The sequence below is a fragment of the Erpetoichthys calabaricus genome, chromosome 2 (genome assembly GCF_900747795.2).
Source record: "Erpetoichthys calabaricus chromosome 2, fErpCal1.3, whole genome shotgun sequence".
Lineage (NCBI taxonomy): Eukaryota > Metazoa > Chordata > Cladistia > Polypteriformes > Polypteridae > Erpetoichthys > Erpetoichthys calabaricus.
The window spans coordinates 119,945,782-119,967,347 of NC_041395.2; the positions used below are offsets into that span (position 1 = coordinate 119,945,782).

The 21,566-nt window shown below is 38.3% G+C and overlaps 1 protein-coding gene across 2 annotated transcripts in view; it reads left to right on the forward strand.

Annotated features, from left to right (window-relative positions):
* The window catches only part of schip1 (schwannomin interacting protein 1), a 982,269-nt gene that overhangs the window by 363,852 nt on the left and 596,851 nt on the right, over positions 1-21,566 (forward strand). The gene's annotated exons all lie outside the window — the stretch shown is intronic.

A 21,566-nucleotide genomic window follows, 5' to 3' on the forward strand; every position in this document is an offset into this window, starting at 1 on the left:
TTTAATTCTGCTAACTCTTCATTAACTAACACACCAATCCTCTCCTGTCTGTCAGTTGATTCCTAAGATTTGTTTATTCAGTGTATTGTTCAGTAGTCTCTCCTGATGCCAGGACATTTACCAGCTCTACCCTGAGCCCCAAGGTTTTACTGCGATGTACCTTATGTTTGAATGATCTAGTAGTATTTAAGATTTCAGTGTGCTTTGCCACCATTCAGATTGTTGGATACCGTGAGAATCTTTTTGGTGTTAGTTTTTTTAGTTATTCAAAATCTACCTAGGCAAATAGGATTTTGCATATTTTTCTTCAACTTGATTTTTGGGTTGTGTTTTGGGATTCAGTAACTTTGATGTGTCATTTTTTGACATTTGCTGCTTTTCTGTTCCACGTTCTGTTTTATTCAACTGTTATTCAACCATCAATCCATTCTCTATTTTCTAAACACATTTCCTCTGCACATTTGGGGGTTCAGCAACCTTCCCTGGAAGCATTAGGCACAAGTCAATAACGATTCCATGATGAATCAGCACTCCTTTAAAGATCTCATTCAGAAAACATAGCCACACTCACTTGTGTAAGTCAAGTACATGTAACAAAAATGTTGTGTTAAATATTGTCAGCAGTGCAAGAATGATTACTTTGACCACAATAGACATTGCTGAACTTTCACAGAAATGTATGATCTTTGAAGATTTGTGGTAGTGTATTCGACCATCTCTACACCTTCACTTGTGGAATATAACAAGAAAGTTATCCCAAATCATTCTGGACACGCATGAATAGTGCAGAGTTGTTTGCCATTAAGGATAACCATGTTTCTTGAGGAGAAATAGGCTTTATGGCCTATTTTTTGACCATGTGATGCTTGTTAGCAGTTTATGTGTGGAAAGTGCATAAAACAGCATGAAAAACAAGAGAGTCATTCATTGGTCAGAAATTACCTAAAGGATGTTTAAATCTTTTTTAAGCATAATATCTTTAAGCTAAGTATGTTATACACTTATTTAGCCACAAGATGGTGCTGTTTCATAGACTGCTTTAATAGGAAAACAGGATAACAGGCCTTCTCGAATTGATGCTGTCGGGGTTCATTCATTAAATAAAACCCCTTAATAATACTAAAAAACAGTGCATTGTGGTAATAAGTAAAAGCAAGTAGCAATTGCATGTGAAAGACACCCTTTCTTCATACCTGTTTGCACTTGTCTGCCTGTTCATCCAACCTTCAATTATGTTTCCAGCTTTATGGCCAAAAGGGCATATATCACACCTGTGCAAAATATTTTGTACTTTTATATTTTACCTTCATTGGAACTAAAAGATATTTATAACAGAACAAATGAGCTTTCTTATTATTAGCAAAGAATTTTTTTAGGTCTGATGAGTTGGCTCTGTTATTTAGCTAGCAGTAACGTGATTACAGAGCTGATTAATAGATGCATTAATGATCTGTTACATGTTGGTTTATTATTTCACCTTCCTCCTAATGAGAGCTGGGAAGTAAATATCATAATAAATAGATCTTTTTCATGCAATATTGATCTTTATGAGGCTGCCATGTGAATCATGTACAATCAGGGCTGGTTTTTCTCACAACAGGTTCTATAATCGGTTTCCTTAATGAAATCAGTGGGGGATCTAACAGCAATTTACTCTGAATAAAAGGAGTTTTTTGTAACACAGAAAGAAATGCTGCAACTTCTATAATTTCTACTGGTTTATACCTTTCTAAATTGTATTATTAGCAAATTATGACATTGAAAATTAAATAAAACTGTTCTATGCAGTTCTGTTATTTTTAATTTCTGCCCCCAAGCAACACTAGTCAAAACCATTGTCGACCCAGACCACAGCAAGAGTCTGACAAATAAAACAAAAATAAAAGCTGTGGTTTTGTTAAAATTGGAAAACAGTTCTTGTTTCAACACAAAGACATTAGGTTGGGCTCCTACCTTGATGCTGGTATAACACCCCTAAAACAGCATAAAGTGGGGTCCATAAATGGACAAATAGGCTCAAATATGTAATAATTTATAAGCAGAACTAAATTCAAAGGAAGAGAAAGAGTTTCCTGTCGGTACTCAAACAGATCTGTCCATTCTCTCCTCATATACAACTTGGATCATGAAGCTCTTCTCCACAACACTCTCATGAAGGGAGAGGGAAAAAGAAACAGCTATGTGAGCAAGCAAGATTCTGACAGCAGATCTCAGATCTCAGATTTGCGTCTGATATTTCGACGCGCAGATCTTGTTGATGTAATCTGAGATAGTTGAGACGCGTGCCCTCTGTTTTAACATAAGCATCTATGACGTACTGTTGGAATAGTTTGCTGCTGGAGTGCAAAATACTAAATGTATTCCTCATTGCTAATCTGTACACGTAAAATTGGCACTGAGTAAGCCTTATTCGCTCGGCGGTTCTTTTATCGGTGGAAATCTGTTTACAGGAGTTGCCTATGGGATAGATGGAAATGTCCCTTTCGGCAGGCGTTTTGCCATCTTCTCTGACGAAAATCGCTGCAACATCGGTGTGACATGTCGGGGCATTGTATTGTCGTAAATCCTGCCTAGGGGTTTCCTTGAAAACCATTCGTACAGATGCTGTTGGATTGGGCTGAGCGATTTCATGCATGTGTTTGTATGATTTAGCGAAGGGGTTGAAGTTTCTGAGCATGGAATCCAGCTGCAGAAGTACATTTTCGCTGCATGCAGAATTTGTTTTATTTTGTAAGCGTACTTCAGTAGCTTGCGCTGTGTCAAAAACATACAACTGTCCATATCCTGGAGAGGTAGAAGTGTTAGCGTATAGTGGAGAGATTTGGTGATAAATTTGCCAGTGTATTTTAAAACAGTATGGTCCGTGGCCAGGAGGTTGAGTTATTTGTGCACCCATGGAAGCAAATGCTAGAGAAGGGTTGTATTCTCGAATGTGTTCACAATAATTTTTAGCTTCTGATGTTTGCTGTGTAAGAAGCTGTTGTAACGACAAAGGTGGCTCCCGCAAAGGTGGTAAAGCTACTTTACCGTTGTGGCAGCACCTCGAGTATTTATTGGATGTATTACACTCAGCAGGCCAGTACAGTGCATGACATGGAAGATGGCGAATAGGAATCGAGAAATGCTGTGTCGGCTGTGTGTGGGCGGGACCGGTTTTGAAGTGGAAGCAGGATGAACCAGAAGAGAAATATATATGAGATATATATATATATATTTAGCATATCTACATTTTATATATGCTGTGATGATTCTGATCCAATTAACATTTACACTGATAGATAAAATTCACCCCCGTATAACTTTTGGCAATACATTTTTTCTACTGTTTTCTCCCTGTGCTGACATGTCCAATTTGTACAGAAAATTTAAATAATGGGACTGTGCAATTTGGAAGTTGAAAAATCACATACACTACCTCAACTACTGCTTCCACCATAATGATCACAATCTCCCACTTGCACCAGTGCACACCCACAACCATGAACTGGTATAAGTGAGAAAAATTAGGGATGAGTTACATACACGTCCTGATAGGTATGTATCCAATGATGGTCTGTAATTACTAGCCGAGTCAGTAATTGTTAATATAAAGTCCATACATGAAAGGGTACAGGATTTTGAATAAGACAACCTATCTTTGCTGCATTTGGCTCAGATGTTAACTGTGTGAATTGATCCTTACCAAACTCACAGATGGGTCTTCATCAGAATCTTTCAAGAAAATGGTTGTTTTACCTGGAACGTATAGTACTAGTGGTAATAGTATTGTCACGTTTACAAACTACAATGAAACTCTTACTTGCAAGTGTGACCAATATGCAACTCATCACCAATCTTTGGCACCAAGATGAGCAAGAGTAGTCTATGCAAATCTGAAAATTTAAACGACATGTACACAATTTAAATTGGCTCAAGCATCAATTAAACATTTAGCTTATTTTGCAGAGTGTATTTAAGCTTAAAATAAAAAGATCAAAAAATTGATTATAGTTTAAAAAATGAATAAATAAGTAGTAGAATAAAAAACTTTCATATATAAGCTAGAGTTATATGACCGTTTTGAACACGTAGCGATGACAGGGAAAAGACAGAAGGATCATTCTACTGCACTTTTAGGTACCAAAACTGAAAGAAACACAGGCAAGAGTGCTAGAAGAGAGTAACGTGTAACATTCCTATTTGCCTCATCCTCTGTAAATGACCAAGAAGAAAAATGTCAGCCCAATGACCATGCAGTGGCTCAGCAAGCATGTGAATGTCTTCTTAATGCTACATTATAATTATGAGCTTCTAAAAAAGACTTTGAAAGAAAATAGAGTAACTCTTAAACTGTTCCTGGTAGGCATATTTGTACCTCACCCCAGCAATTGTCCCATTCTAATTTAGTTCTGCCTGATTTGAAACAGGGTTTCAAGTCTGTGTCACCTTGTCACCCTCCCACTGTGCCTTCACCCTACCTATATGTAGAAACATCTCTGTGTATTTTTCTTCATGTTTTCTTCCAACATGTTAAAGGTGGCATCTTAGATTAATTGGTAACCATAAATTGGAGTTGCGTGTGTTAGTGTGAATTGAGATAAATTAGCAGCCCACTTTCTCCCTTGAGCCTGAAGTTGTCAGGATAGGTACACTGTAGGTCCTCTGCAAACTTAAAGTTGTATTAAGTAGGTCTGAAAATAGATGGGAGACATGGTCATATTTTGAGATACAGTAAATACATTGTTCATCTCAGTGCATTTTAATATATTACATGTACTGTGTATGCTTAACTAGTCTTGCTTTAACCTTCCTGTGATGGAATCCCTCTTCAAAAGTTGATTCAATTAATTCACATTTCTGTTCAAGGTATCATAAGGAGGTGTCATTTTCTGCCCAGGAACAAACAAGAATCTAATAAGCAAAAGACCAGAAAATGATCTTATGGTGAAAACTGACAGGAGATGCATTCTAAAAGCCAGTGTCACTAGGCAGGTGAAACCTGATCAAGCTCTTGGTGGGCTAGATACAAGTGGCGTGTCATCAGCCATTGTCTCTCTTCTGCTCTGGGGGTGTCATAGACCTCAAAGTGGAGCACACTAAGTGAAGGGTACCTGGTGTTGGAGGCTATGAGTTGCAGAGTACCTGCCAGAAAGAGAGACAGTGTTTGGCATGAGTCGTTTGTATGTAACCTTCTGTCCTTATGGGTGTAAACCACACTCTGGAGGCAGTCAGATGACATTTATAACTGTATTGGATTTTAAAGAAACAGAAGTGCTCACAGGGCTGTAGTAATCTGACAGCCACAGTTTCGTATTTAAGGCACTGACGTAATTCCCTATTCATACCGGAGCCCTGTTGCTGACTTTAATCTGAATTGGTTTATTTTTAGAGAGAGCCACTTGTCTGCTGCATAAATAATCAGAGTTTAGATCTGCCAGCTGCTCGCACTGGCACACTTGCTTCAATGGGATTGTGAACTCTGTGTGCAAAGACACTTCTTATATTGACGCTGCTTTTTCGCTGTTTTTATGTGGTTTAAATCTGAGTGCTGAAAATATTTTGTCTTTACTTAAACAAAATAAAAATAAATTAAAGAAAAAAGGAGACCACCAAGATGATGCAGAGCAAAATGAATGCTAGAAATCTAGTCCTTCCAAAGCACACTACACATTACTATTTCACATTTTGCCGATTTTACCATCGAGACCTGCCATCGGCTGAATGCAAGCTCTTTTGGGGAAGCTAGCATATCCAATTAAGAATGCCTTTTTACTTGCCTTGCCTTTGTCAGCACCACAGACAGCGGCAGAATGGGAAAGCGAACCATGTGGAGAAACAGCTGTGAAGAGCCGTCTGCTGCCGTAAGTTTATTAGACAACTTTGCAGATTTTTTATTTGAAGTTACAGATGTGACTCTGTTTATCAAATATTTCAAGTCTTTTCCATATGGCCCCCACTCAGCAGTTTGTGAAGTCACCCATAATGCTAGAACCTATGACAGCTTTCTGCCATTCTGCCTTCAAGAACAAGTGAGGGACGGCTATGTGAACCTGGATTTTTAACTCGCTTCAAGCAGCAGACTTTACTGTCGTCTTATTTCATTCATGTTTAATGAAGTACAATTTAGTATGTGGAGTAATACATCAATAAAATCACATTTCAGGCAAGTACCAGTTAAATGGGCAGAAAAGGGACAGGAACAATTTCAGATAATGATGTCTCCAGAGAAAACCAGAACAGACAAAAATAATAGATTAAAAAAAATTATCAAAATCATTTCAATTAGTAACAAAAGTACACTTGTCACTATGTGCTGGCATACGATGCCACCCATCATTTCTCTTTATAGTGCAACTTGAATTTATTGAAAGAAATGATCATAATAATTTTATAAATGATGGCACTACTATCAGTAAAGTGTATGACACCTTTTGTGTTAGTAGTTGAATACAGCAAACGTTATGGATCTGTATTGTGCAATGTTCACATTTATATTTAATTTTTACATTTATTTTAAATAAACTGCTTTTTGCTTTGTTTTCATTTGCAGTTATCCTCTCTGTCTTGAGGTGACCCTGTCAAGTTCAATTTCAGTCTAGAGAACAGAGAAGTCACAGTGAAAGCATCCGCAAAAAGCTACTTGTTAAATTAATCCATGAAGAGAGAGGAGAACACCTTCAGCAGCTCATGTGACCAAAAAGGTTATGCGAGGTTATAGTTCATATATGTCATAGGCCAGAGTAAACAGACTGTACACACATACATATGCTGATCTGTTATAGAGAGCTTGTAATGCTCTATCAAGATATCTGATGGTTGAGAGGGAAGCAAGCATCGTAGGTGCCTACTGCTGTAAGCATATTGCCTGATTTATTGATTAACACAACTAGGTGCACAGGTATGCTAGCACCAGTGTTCTATAAGGCATCCGTTTTTTTGCAGATGTAACTTAGGGCCTATGGGAGCTTCTTCAGCTCAGAGTCAGGGAGTAAGTGGGAAGTGAACTCCTTAGCAGTATGGCAAGGGTGCTGGAGTTGAAGGATTTTCATTCCTCGGTGTGTTCTGACAGCAGCAGCAATATACACATACTGTATGTGTATTCACGTTCTATATCCATTCTTTTGTGAACTGTGCGTCCTATCTATCTATCTATCTATCTATCTATCTATCTATCTATCTATCTATCTATCTATCTATCTATCTATCTATCTATCTATCTATCTATCTATCTATCTATCTATCTATCTATCTATCTATCTATCTATCTATCTATCTATCTATCTATCTATCTATCTATCCAGACAAAAAACAAAACCTGTAAAAGTATAACTGCATCAATGACACATACTTCAGAGCTGAAGGTGATATCAACATTTAAGAGATCTTATAGAGGCTGAAGAGCTCAGCTTTTCTGCTGCATTGAGCTAAACACAGAGGGAAAAGAAATTAGGGGTTTGGCTTGAAAACATGCCATGGGAAATGTAATCACAGAATGCTAAATGTAGAAATATTTAGGAGAATCCTTGAAGCAAGAGAAATTTAAAAATATAATCTAAAGATGGGGATAGCCAGGAAGTATTAAATGACATGCATAGCAATCTGATGGTCACATTCACACCACTAGTGGAAACCAGTAGAGTTTTTGATCACATTAGGCTTGTCCCTGAAGGGAATGGGGGGAATTTGCTCCTGGCAGTTCAGAGAAAGATGAAAATCTCATAAAGGCAAAAGATGTCAAATAAATATTGCAAAGCTCTACTGTTGACAAGGCAAGCTCATCCAGCATCTCAAAATAGGCGCGCTCATACTTCAGAAGTGATGGGGCACATATAACCAACCGCTGGACAGTATCAGTTATCTCTCTTCCATGTAGTGCCTTTCCCAAGGCTTTTTTTTTGCAAAATACCTTGTGCTTATGGCTCCCATGTCAGTGCACTCCTAATGCAGCTCGTATTTTTGCTTCACAGCAAGTCTAACCCATGCTTGCTTTCTGTGACAAAGACATCATGCCAATACCATTTTTTCCTTGCTGCTCTCATGTCCCTGATCCTTTCTACGTCAGATGTGTAATCTGTTTGCGCTGCTGCTTCTTCCCTCTGCAGGTAATTGTGCCGACACTGTGCTAGTGCGGCTTTTACCAAATTACTGCACTAGAGTTCTGTTAAATTGCTCTCAATCTCTATTACATACTTCACCTAGAAAAGCATAGCAGGTCTGCCTATTTGCATAATTGGCTACATCCTTGGCTCAGGCCAGGTCTGTTTATTACCGTATGCAATTCAAGTAAGATAAAGCCTTCACCCCTTTGACCCTTCCATGAATGTTCCAAATTTAGCATGCAGACTTGACTCAACCAGTAATTGCTCTATATGGGTATGTAACTATTACCTGTATTGCTAATTGTCTGGCAATTTTGAAAATGTAAAACATGAGACAGGAAGAGACAGAAACAATTAAAGTAAATTGTAATGTACCAGCTGGAACATGGTGACCAGTCTGTAATTAGGTAAATAGGGGGTCTCGTTTTTATGATTTTTCTGTGTCTTACAGTTATAGTTCATCATCCTCACATTTTAAGTACTGTGTGGTTTCCATACACTCTGAACCAGCCCTTCTAATATGCTGTACAGTATAAGCAGTAACCTGAGGCAGCACAGTGGCTGCCCCACAGCTCAAGAAACCTAGATTTGAATCCCGGCCTGTTCAGTCTCTATCTGGATTATGCATTTTTCTCAATATTTGTTTGTGTAAGTTTTTATCAAGGTACAGTAGTCTGATTTTTCCTTCTACATCCCAGTGATATACATTCTGATTAATTGGGCAACTTTATATTTTGGCTGAATATGAATAGGCTCTGCACCCAAGGTTGGCCCCCTGTCTTTTGCCCAGTTCAGTAGCAATAGACTCCAGACCAATATAACCTCAATTTGGATTTAGTGAGTTAGATAACGGATGGATTGACATTAACCTGACATTGAGATCTTGTTTTTGAGTGTCCAGACTCCAGCTGCTTCTTACATTGTTGTTTCTTTTTGTAAATGTTGTGAGACTACTTTTAAAAAAAAAAATACAAAATATGGGTATTTCTTAGAGCACACCTCTCAGTCTTACCACTGGCCTTCCTATCTTCCCTTCCTCTCTCCACATCAGGTCAAAAAAGCTCCTTATCAGTAATATTCACATATACAGAATGTAAAAATATAGATGCAATTGATTTATTAAACTAAGAAAAAGAATACTTTATATAGCTCACATCTATGTTGAACAGCAATGGAAGTCACATGGCATGTTATAGAGTCACAAAGAGGCGAAGCCTATTCAGACAGTAGTGCACAATCTGACCTTGCATGAGGTACAGTATTAAGCTGACTACAGGGCATACTCACTCTTGCCTAATTTAAAGATTCCAGTATGTTTTGAGTGGGCCTATGAACTATGGGAGAACACTGGAATCTGCATTGAAAATCCATATGTTAACTCCACACCAAAGCTCCAGCGACAGCAATCAAGCCAAGTTTTGGAGTAACAAAGTGGTTTGCTGCACTACGGCATATCATATCTATGTTGAGTGTGAACACTGGTAGAGCATACATTCATGTTTGAATTTTACAGTCCAAAGTCTTAGCCCCTATGGCAGGGGTTCCCAACCTGGGGTGCCGGGGTGTGAAATGGGCATTTCAGTAGGTGTGACAAAGAGAGAAGCTGCATTGCAAGTCACCAAATCTGAGTGAGGTGCATTGTCCAGCTTTATCGTGATGCAATAGGTGTCTTGCAGTGTGCCGTCATTTGTAGTTAATTTATTAGATAGTGCTCTTGTTCTGTGATATAATAAGAATTAAACATTCCACAAGCAATTGTCACCTGTAAATGAGCCACAGAAATGCTCATTCTCTCAGGTTCCTTGCTGCAGGGGTGGGTGTGTATACAGGCGAAAATCTTTTTTTAGGAGAATGGAATTTGGACCTTGCAATGATCCACAAAGAAGGAGAGATCTAGTATTGATTTGTGTGTAAGCCCTGATCTTGAAACATTGGCTGGTTTTGAGGTTTGATTGATATTTTTGCTTTTGAAAAGGTGTTATCGGAGGACAAAGCTTATTGACTGTGTTTCCTTACTTAGCAATGTGCTGGCTTCACGGGGGTCTCCAATACCCCTCAATCGTGGTCATTTCCTTGCAGTGCTTGATGCTTTGTAGAATACCACAACCCACAGATTGTAAATCAAGTGTCTAAGCTTCACAGGGGATATATTTACAAGATTATTTACATTTATAAAGGTAGATTGATCCATTTTTATTTAATTTTTATGTGCTTAATTAAAAGTTTATTTTTTAACACTGTATGTTGTTCAATTTGTGGTTCAATAATTATAAATTTGACCTTATTCATCTTCAAATGTGATGTTACTTTTGTAGGGGCTGCAAACATAAATCAAACATTGGAGAGTAAGGTACTGTATATAAAAGGTTGGGAACCACTGCAGAGTCTAAGGGGCTGTGCCATATACGCCATGAGCACAACAGTAAAACACAGCTCACAAGTGTCTTCATTTTCAGCAAAATCATCTTACGTTTTAACACACTTGGCTAAGTATTCTGCTATTTTTTGTTTACCAACAGAGTACTGAGGCACATAGGTACTTTGCTAAGTTGGCACAATTGTGACCTAGCAGTGGTTTGTTTGCTGCTTCATCCAACAATCATCCTGCTGTTGACTTGAATCTGACTTGTTCAACACTCCTTATAGTGGTGAATTAGAGTTAGTGACACTTGCTGTGCCATTCTGATCATGTCAGTCTATTTGCACATTTGTCACTGTGGAAAACAGACGCCTTGAGAGCCTTTTTGCACCTTCTGTAACTTTAGCTATTAAGAATTGAATCTGTGTATGTTATACTTGTTTGATGCATGTGTTACGCTGGAAAAAAAATAATCAATATAAAAAGTGCTTTTCAGGTAATTTTAGAAGGTCTGATAATATGAAGTAAAGCAGGTGCAGTAGTAGAAAGGCTGCTTTTTGCACCTGTCCATGCTCATAGTAAAGCATGTACAGTACAGTATAAACACTGTGTGATTTATGTTAAAAGTAAGTCACACAAGAGGGAATTAAAATGTACGAATAGAAAGACAAAAGTTAAACAAAATCTTATTTACCCTGCTGAGTCTAACTACCAAAGCTCTTGAATCCTTCTGTACTACGTTGGCTTACTACTCAAGTTTTGGCTATTGGGGAAATCAGGCTAAAGAACCATCTAGTTGCCCCCTGGTTTCCCTCAACAGCCCAGTGTCTCATACTGGTGAGCTGGCTGCTGCAGTCCATTTATGAGCTGGCTTAGTAGAGTTCACCTTACCTTAGCAACTGCTGCCATTCTGGTATTCTGCATTACTGTCTCCCTACCAGTGTGGAAGTGTTTCTCATGTGGAGATTTAGGTGAGGTTTTCCAATTTTTTTTTTTTTTTTTTTTTTTTTTTTTTACCCCCTTCTTGAACAGTTATGCATTGTGCGTGATATAATGTGGCAATGTGTGCAGAACAGTGTAACATTACAGTAACCATGTTTTGTTATTAAAAAATGTTTTATACTGTACTGTACCATTGGGTTATGTGATCTATTTTAGCAATATTTATGTCCAAATGTTATTTGCTTTTCACTTTGTCATTGTCTATACTAGCTAGCTGATTACGCTTTAATTCCTTTTGTTTTTCATTTGCTATGTTCCTTTATTTCTTTATTTCATTCAGCATTATAGTATTATTTTTGTACTTGACAAGACCAAATTATATTATACTGTATATCTCACTTCACAGGTGCAGAACAGCCTATCCTACAGCTTCCTTTCTCAGGTTATCCTTAAGGTTACTAGAGCTTTATACCTCTTTTGAAGGATCTGCTTGTCATAACAATAATCCAAGTGATTCCACATGTGTTTTGTGTGCACCTCCTGAAAGTTCAGCTTTTTGGAATAGTGGCACAGTCTTTATTCTTTACAATTCAAGTATCAAAATTCAGTAACAATATATCAATTCAGATACAATATGTGCATTACTGTTCTGGATTTGACCCTTTATTAATGCTACATAAGTACATTTGGTAAGGAGACTAGAATTGGGACTTGAGATGTTTGGATTTTGGCTCCTAGAAATAGTAATGGGTGTTGCAATATTATGTAGTGGAGAGACTAAAAAGCAAAACTACAGCAGATCTTCTGGTTTCCTTTTAACTTGAGTCCTCTTTGAGGTGCAAGCTTGGTCAAAGTAGTGACAAGAAGCTGACGTTTTAGTAATACTATTGATAACCCACCACTTTTTCAGCCAGGATGTTAAAAACGTAGTGTGAAAATGGCAACTTATCTTTGAGGAAACTGAACATGACTTGGAGTCAACATTGGTCATGATATGGACTAACATGAGTAAATCAGCAGGTTTTTTGCAAACAACCAGACTTGTGTGAACCTTTATTGGGTGGTTTCATTTGCAATCCATACCACCAAACTAATTCTGTAGCATGTGACTACAGATGGAACAAAGTTCTTTAAAAGGTCACATGAAACTATTGTGCATCTTTCAGGTCCCCTTGACCTCATCCTTCTCTTCATATATCTTTATGAAGTGAGTCTACACACATTTATAAAACATTGCATGAAGCACAGTCATATCAGGATTTGTACCTGAACCTTAAATCCGTCTAATGATGGATTACAACTTGTACTTTAGATGAACAGTCAGATCCCCAGGGCAATAATTATCAGTATACTGAAAGAAAAAAATTGGACAGTGGGATAAATTAGCACACTTGGAGCTTTTCTGCTCTTTTATTTCATTTTTAATTTTTTAACTTTCACCGTGAGATGACCAATAAGCTGTGTTATTCATCAAATGAATCATTTTGAGTTGGTACTTTTTGTAAATGAAAAACATGGCAGCAGAGTAATGTATTTAAAGCAAATAAAGCTGAAAATTGTTAATGGTATTTAGTGATGACCTGTGTCAAATGTCATGTTTTATGTATATAATTGAATTTATTTGAGTGAATGCTCATGTTGTTAAAGAGAATATATCAATTAAATATGTTTGATGTTATTAAAACTGCTCAACCTTTCGCTTTGAAAACAATCTCTACACTTTGTTATTATTGATTAGTCTAAATAAATCAAATCTTCATAGTGCCAAATGGAAACATGATTGTCGAAATGTCATGTCTTATCCTATTCTTTGAATTAAAAAGGCGAATGCCACTATAGGTATAAACTGTATTATGTAGATGAAAGGACTAGTGGTCAAAGATGGCAACTGATCAGAACAAGCAACATAGTTGAGGTGAGGCCAGATAAAATGTAAAAAATTAATTCAAAGTAAAACCTGTTTACCATTTAACTGATTCCATCAATATTGCACTTGGTAGGTTGTTTCTTCATAGATACTGAGTATTTACTTATGAAAAGCAATTAGACAGTGAATTGCTACATCATCTCTGTTCTGAAGGATTATCCTGCTGGGAAAATTTTCTATGGGTTTAATAATTGGGGTTATTCATAAAAACAGTGAAAAGGGAGAAGGCAAGTTTGGACGTTTCAGCTGCGACAGTGAAGCTATGACATCTGAGTGTATAGGGCATTCTGTGTCCTAGGTGAAGGAGAGTGCTATAGGGGACTGTTGTGAAGCCCAGTATTTCACTGAAGCCAGTACACAGCAGGGAAACAATAGCCAAGGGTAGTCAGATCACAAGCACTCCCAGGAGCTTGACCATCTTGTTGTAGAACAGGGGGTTTGGTTGGGTTTTGTTGATCTTTAACCAGTACTTGTCACATTGCTATACATTTATCTTTGCCAGGCTGTTAATCCCCAGTGAGAGAAACAACTGCCTTTGAACACAGAGAACGTTTTTTCCTCAGAAAATCTAAAATACTAATTATAAATCTTAAATTTATTAACCTTAAATAAGTACTGAAGTAAAGAAAAAGTAAATAGTGAAAAAATAACAAAAAAAAAAAAACTAATGGAGACAGAACAAGCAGGGCAACAGGTTAACAAAAAAAACAACAGGTACAGTAAATAACATTAGAACAATCTAGATGAGAACAGGGCTGTTCAGCCCAACAAAGCTCGCCAGTCCTATCCACGTATTTTCTTCCAAAAAAACTCAAGTCGAGTTTTGAATGTTCCTAAAGTCTTACTGTCTACCACACTACTTGGTAGCTTTATTCCACGTGTATATCATTCTTTGTGTAAGGAATAACTTTCTTAATGTTTGTGTGAAATTTACCCTTAACAGTTTTCCAACTGTTGGATGGATAAAGAAAATAAAGAATATATAAATAAAGAAAATATAGAAACAGAGGTACTTTAAAGAACTGGCTAAAACTCTGAATACTAAAACAACAAACAAAATCATTATCAGGATTTCTAAAACCAAAGCAGTAATTCAACACTGAAAAGCACTTTATGCACTGCAAGATAAGGATGAAGATGAGGACCGAATGCTAGGTGGCCAAGCACCAACAATGCTTCAGGAAGGTCCTGTGACAATGAACAAATCTTTAATTGTCCTCCAGCATATCAACAGCACACTTCAGTAATTTACAGGTTATTGAAGTTACAGTCCATATTGGGAAAGGGGAAAGAGTTTATATTCAAAGAGCCTGTGTGGAGCACCAAAGAGCCCATGGCGCTGGGAAGAGTGGGCTTTTGAGTCGGGGTAAGAAAACTAGCTGTCTCCAGAATAGCCAGGGAAGCACCTCTCAAACTAAACGGGCAATGGAAGATGTTGGATTTGTTTTGTTTTACAACTGTGCCTACCCTCATCTGGGACATGCCTTTGTGGTGTGTGCTTTTGAGGAAAAGATACAACTCAACAAATATTGCTCTATCTTTATCCATTTAATTTGGTTACAATCATTCATATTACACATTAATTGGTTCAATTCAAGGTCTCTTATTCTCTTGGTCTAATAGGGACATACATTTTGCCCTCACAAAAATATCCATCCATTTATATCTGAATCCACTTAATTGAATTCAAGGTTATGAGAGTATGATGCCTGTCTCAACAGCATGGAGTACACAGCTGGAAACGACCTTGGATGGGGCACCAGTCCATCACAGAGCACTACTTCTTCTTCTTTCGACTGCTCCCGTTAGGGGTTGCCACAGCAGATCATCTTCTTCCATATCTTTCTGTCCTCTGCATCTTGCTCTGTTACACCCATCACCTGCATGTCCTCTCTTACCACATCCATTTCCCTGGCAGCTCTATCCTTAGCATCCTTCTCCCAATATACCCAGCATCTCTCCTCTGCACATGTCTAAACCAACGCAATCTCACCTCTCTGACTTTGTCTCCCAACCGTCCAACTTGAGCTGACCCTCTAATGTACTCATTTCTAATCTTATCCATCCTCGTCACACCCAATTTAAATCTTAGCATCTTTAACTCTGCCACCTCCAGCTTTCTGGTCAGTGCACCGTCTCCAACCCATATAACAAAGCTGGTCTCACAGAGCACACATGTGACAAATATGTATGGCCAGGAAGAAAACATTATTTGGGACACCTTTACTGTGTGTTAAAGAAAAAATGCCTTCATTGAAATTCTAAAATTAAAATATAAATTAAAATACTCAGTAGAGCGTAGGTCAGGAAGCCATTATGAGCTAACTAGTATAGTAAACATGTATTGTATGCCATACAGCTTGACCTTTCAGGGTACTGCAGTCAGCCATAGCTTGTTTCACCATGCACTCATTAGAGACAAAATTGTAATTAAAAAAGTCTAACATTTTGTGTGTGTGTGTGACAAATGCAATTGCAATGAAAGAAAAATTTGATGAGGGGATGCAGAGCCATCGGTAGGTGATACAGAGTTCTAGGAAATAGACGTTGCCACGTGCTCACGGATGGCTATTGCTGTTTATATATTATACCTGACATTTACAGCTGTGGTTAATAAAGTATCCCTGCATACAGTGAATATTAAATAAAAACAGGCAGGTTGCTGCCACATTTTGCTCAGTTATTCTACCACCTGGGAAATGTTGTTCAAGTCATTTGGTGGCTATAATTGCGAGAAGGGGTTTTATTGGATCAGTGTGGCCTGATCGCCTAAAATTCATCATGATACATCTGTCGTATCTGGCCTTGGTTATATCGCTAGAAGGGAAAAATAATCCAAGAGAGTAGCCTTGACAGAGTGCAGCCTGGAGGAAACATGGTGACAATACTTTCTGTAAAGTATTTCCAGACAGGACTTTCTTTTCAAACTAATCCATATATCCTATTCATCCTTTTATTATTATTTCTTGTTTAAACTTTTATTGGCTTCAGATTATTAATATAATGCACATTGCTACCTTTTTTAGCTCAATTAGTATTACACGGCATCCTCACAATAGACAAAATAGGAAGACACAAAGAATCACAGAGGTTAATTGACAGCATGATTTAAGTAAATGTTAGAGTCAGAAAAGAAAAACAAGAAACTCTACGTGGGAGACTGGCAGAACCCAGACAACTAGTTTTCCATGCTGTCCTTGGAGCAATTTGTAGTCTGAACGGGTCCAAATAAATCCTCTGGTGTTGTGTGAAGAGTTTCAGTGGTCCGATGCTGGGTTTAGGGTATGTTGATACCATTTCTCCCACCTTCTGGTGCTCAGGAGCTCATCAGGAGAATTCCATTATGTATGCAGCAATAAAATTCAATCAAAATTCAATATGTCACAGTGGTCTGTATTCAATAAGGTTTACACTCATATACAGTGCATCCAGAAAGTATTCACAGCGCACCACTTTTTCCCACCTTTTGTTATGTTACAGCCTTATTCCAAAATGGATTAAATTCATTTTTTTCCTCAGAATTCTGCACCACAACACCCCATAATGACAACATGAAAAAAGTTTACTTGAGGTTTTTGCAAATTTATTAAAAATAAAAAAAACTGAGAAATCACATGTACATAAGTATTCACAGCCTTTGCCTCAATACTTTGTCGATGCACCTTTGACAGCAATTACAGCCTCAAGTCTTGTTGAATATGATTACCACAAGCTTGACACACCTATCCTTGGCCAGTTTCGCCCATTCCTCTTTGCAGCACCTCTCAAGCTCCATCAGGTTGGATGGGAAGCGTCAGTGCACAGACATTTCTAAGATCTCTCCAGAGATGTTCAATCGGATTCAAGTCTGGGCTCTGGCTGGGCCACTCAAGGACATTCACAGTTGTCTTGAAGCCACTCCTTTGATATCTTGGCTGTGTGCTTAGGGTCGTTGTCCTGCTGAAAGATGAACCGTCGCCCCCAGTCTGAGGTCAAGAGCGCTCTGGAGCAGGTTTTCATCCAGGATGTCTCTGTACATTGCTGCAGTCATCTCTCCCTTTATCCTAACTAGTCTCTCAGATTCCTGCCGCTAAAAACATCCCACAGCATGATGCTGCCACCACCCATGCTTCACTGTAGGGATGGTGCCAGGTTTCCTCCAAACGTGACGCCTGGCATTCACACCAAAGAGTTCAATCTTTGTCTCATCAGACCATAGAATTTTCCTTTCTCATGGTCTGAGAGTCCATCAGGTGCCTTTTGGCAAACTCCAGGCGGGCTGCCATGTGCCTTTTACTAAGGAGTAGCTTTCCGCTGGCCACTCTAACCATTACAGGCCTGATTGGTGGATTGCTTGCAGAGATGGGTGTCCTTCTGGAAGGTTCTCCTCTCTCCACAGAGGACCTCTGGAGCTCTGACAGAGTGACCATCGGGCTCTTGGTCACCTCCCTGACTTAAGGCCCTTCTCCCATAATCGCTCAGTTTAGATGGCCGGCCAAGCTCTAGGAAGAGTCCTGGTGGTTTCGAACTTCTTCCACTTACGGATGATGGAGACCACTGTGCTCATTGGGACCTTCAAAAGCAGCAGAAATTTTTCTGTAACCTTCCCCAGAATATGTGCCTCGAGACCATCCTGTCTCTGAGGTCTACAGACAATTCCTTTGACTTCATGCTTGGTTTGTCAACTGTCAACTGTGGGACCTTATATAGACAGGTGTGTGCCTTTACAAATCATGTCCAGTCAACTGAATTTACCACAGGTAGACTCCAATTAAGCTGCAGAAACATCTCAAGGATGATCAGGGGAAACAGGATGCACCTGAGCTCAATTTCGAGGCTTCACGGCAAAGGCTGTGAATACTTATGTACATGTGCTTTCTCAATTTATTTATTTTTAATAAATTTGCAAAAACCTCAAGTATACTTTTTTCACGCTGTCCATTATGGGGTGTTGTGTGTAGAATTCTGAGGAGAAAAATGAATTAAATCCATTTTTGGAATAAGGCTGTAATATAACAAAATGTGGAAAAAGTGATGCGCTGTGAATACTTTCCGATGCACTGTATTTAGACTGATTATGAAAAATTATTCTTTCATATACAATATATATTTTATTTGTACTGGTTTGCATTGTGAAGTAGCATTAGTTACGGCACTACGGCCAAGTGGCGCGATTCTTGAGGGTGATCCAGCTTGCATGATACTCATTGTTGAGGACCCGAGGGGCTGGACCAGGCCAAGGGGACACCCACATAGCACCTGGCTGCGACAAATAGATGGTCATTTCCAGAGGTGGGATTGGACCGTATGTCAGCCTGGGAGGGTGTTGTTTCATCATGTGGTGGGTGTAGTAACGCTCTGTACCAGTGCATGGTCCTCAACCTGACATGACCCTGTTACATTTCCTCCTTTTCCTTTTTATACTGTACAGTCTTCCTTTTTGCTTTCATTATAATGCTGTATAAGAATAATAGTTGTTGGGCTCTGCCAGGAGTTGTTTTTTTGTTTCCAGTGATTTCTTACAAAATAGGGCTAAGATGCTTATTGAACACTGAATAGTTTGTTGTGCCAAACCAATATTGACTTACAGTTCTAAAAAACCATGACCTCATCCTGAGACAGCCCTAGTACTGCTGGACCATGGACATGTTAGAGAACCACAACTGCTGACCACTTCAACTGTGGGACTTTTGAATTGTGGCCCTCCATAACCTCCCACCTTCTTGACCACTGCATGTTCTGACATCAGCTGGAGATGATAACAGCGCGAGCACAGTTAACAGCGAAGGAACAAGAGACAGAGAAAGTGAAAGCGAGCATCCTGTAAGTTACAGCAGCGTTCTTCACCCTGCCAAATCATGACAGAGCCTGACTTGGATTTTATACTAAATAACTTTTAATGCAAGCTAAGTATGAAATTATCAATTTGTCTCATGATTGGTTTTGGTTTTTGTTGTTGTTATTTTGCCACCTTTCTCACCGTTCATTTCCCTGCACATGACCTGGATGATTTAGGAGCATATTGCTTCCTACTGTACAGAAACAGTAAGTTTTGCTCATTGCCGTAAAAGGACCTTTTTTGGGGGTCATGGGAGAAAATTGGGGTAAGCATAATGTAATGTTTGCTTATTTTGAGTTATGGCTGTGTAATGTTTCCATGCCATCTTTGCGAGACAAATGTCTCTTGATCTGGAGGAAAATGAAGGAATCTGGTCATGTTCTGAAGGGAAACTGACATGTTTTGGGGATAGGATTAGATTTAGGGAGAGAGTCATGGATATGTTATACATTTGCATACATTTCAGGAGTTGTTAAAAGCTTTAGGCACACCACTGGTATAAGCATTCAAACATCTTGTAAATTATCTTATCTTGATTGACAATGAATTCTTGGTTGGTTGAGAAAGCATCTTGACATGAAAAATCATTGTACTGCATAATAAAGAGTGATTGACTGGCTAGCTGATATGAAAACCACAGAGACAAAAAGCAGAAAATGACATGGAGGACCCTGCTAGTGTATATAAACCGCTGTAGTCAGCTGTATGCCATTGTAAAATAATAACATTTTAAATGCTGAAACCTGTGGAACCTCTTTCAGGCAGATCCTTCCAAAGACTAGGACCATCTTATTTTCCCCAAAGTTATCAGAAAACAATTTATAAATAGAAACGTTCTGTATATAAAATATTGCCTCACATGGGGGGTTTTAGAGCCTCAGGGCAGAATTAAAACAGCCTCCCAGGACTAAAGGAGTTTTACTGAATAAAAGGCACAATGAGAATGTCAAGTCCCATGTTTATCTCCATTCAGAACGGCAACATTTTTCTCACTTTAGATGTCACCTCTCCCAAGAATTGAAGTCCTTGCCAAACCAAAATGCAGTGCTGGCCAAATATACTTCTAAATCCCCTTTAGCTAGATAAATGTTCTCATGATGCTGCCACACAGGGTCTATGATGATGCATGCATCCAAACTCTTCTACCTGAGAGTAATGTGCTTTATTTAGCAGGCTTATCAAACTGTAATGTTTTTCTTCCAACCAAAACGAGTTTGTTTTCATGCACAGTTTGTAACAATATGGAATCTACTAGAAAAATAAATCAACACTGCTGAAATGCAACAACGCTTCAGAATTGCATTGCACCACAAATCAAAGTGTTTCTGTGCAGAGTTTTTTTTTTTGGTTTGTCATTTTTTTCTCTTTTTTTTTATTATTAATTCACACATAACCTTTCTTCAGCTATATATCTGTCACCACCTAATATATATTGTATTTTAAACATTATATTCTCTTGCCGTTTTACTTCACTGCTTGTGATATGGAGCGTTTTACAGTGAATGTTGCTAACATTTAAGACATATTACTCCTCGCTTTGGTTCGATATTATACTGTGGAATAAATATATTGTTTCTATTTGATTTTCATGCATTTATTTTACAGGATGATGAAAACTGTGTTTCATCAGGGGAAATGTGATTTTCTCTTGAGACTTCAGGTGGGTCAGGTTGACTACATAAAACTCAGTGTTACTCTGTGTTCATCAGTCTTGTTGGTGAAATGTAAAACACTTTTTATCCAAACAACTGCAGAGGATCTAAAGTGTTGGCCTAAACAGTGGGATATCAATAGATAAGAATTAACATGATTTAGTTATTTTATAAATCTTTCTGTTAATCCAGCAGTTGGGGGGGCGCGAATGTTGCCATATGTGGCGTAATTTCGCTATTCATAGGAAAATTTTAAACTTGTAGCGGTTGTATCGGCAGCAAAAATATAGGAATGAATTTTATTAGGGTTTCAAAAAAAACATTAGGGGGGGTGCGATTAAAACTGTTATGAAAACTCAGGTCGCAAATACTTAAAGGTTGAGAAATGCTGTCTTAATCCTTCAGTCCATCTTCTAACCTGTTATAACTGTTTCAGAGTCATGGTTAACCAAAGCTTATCTCAGCACAGCAGATGCAACGTAGATACATGAGAGGCTGCTCTTTGGGGTGTGTTATGATGCAGTCCTCCAGTCACCAGCCAGTGTACCTCTATACCCCAGACAGCACACTTGGGTCTGTGTAAGTGACTTTGTATACTTGGCCAAAATACACCAACAAGCAAAAACTGTTTTTTCTACAGTCCCTTTTCTACTGTCTATAGACCTCTAGTCCCTTTTCTACCGTTTGTGTTGCAGAACTTTAGAAAATTGATGTTATGTATGTATTTTTATAGTTAATGTATTTTTGTTTCTTTGTTTTGACTTCTTTACATTTGATATAGGGATGTCTT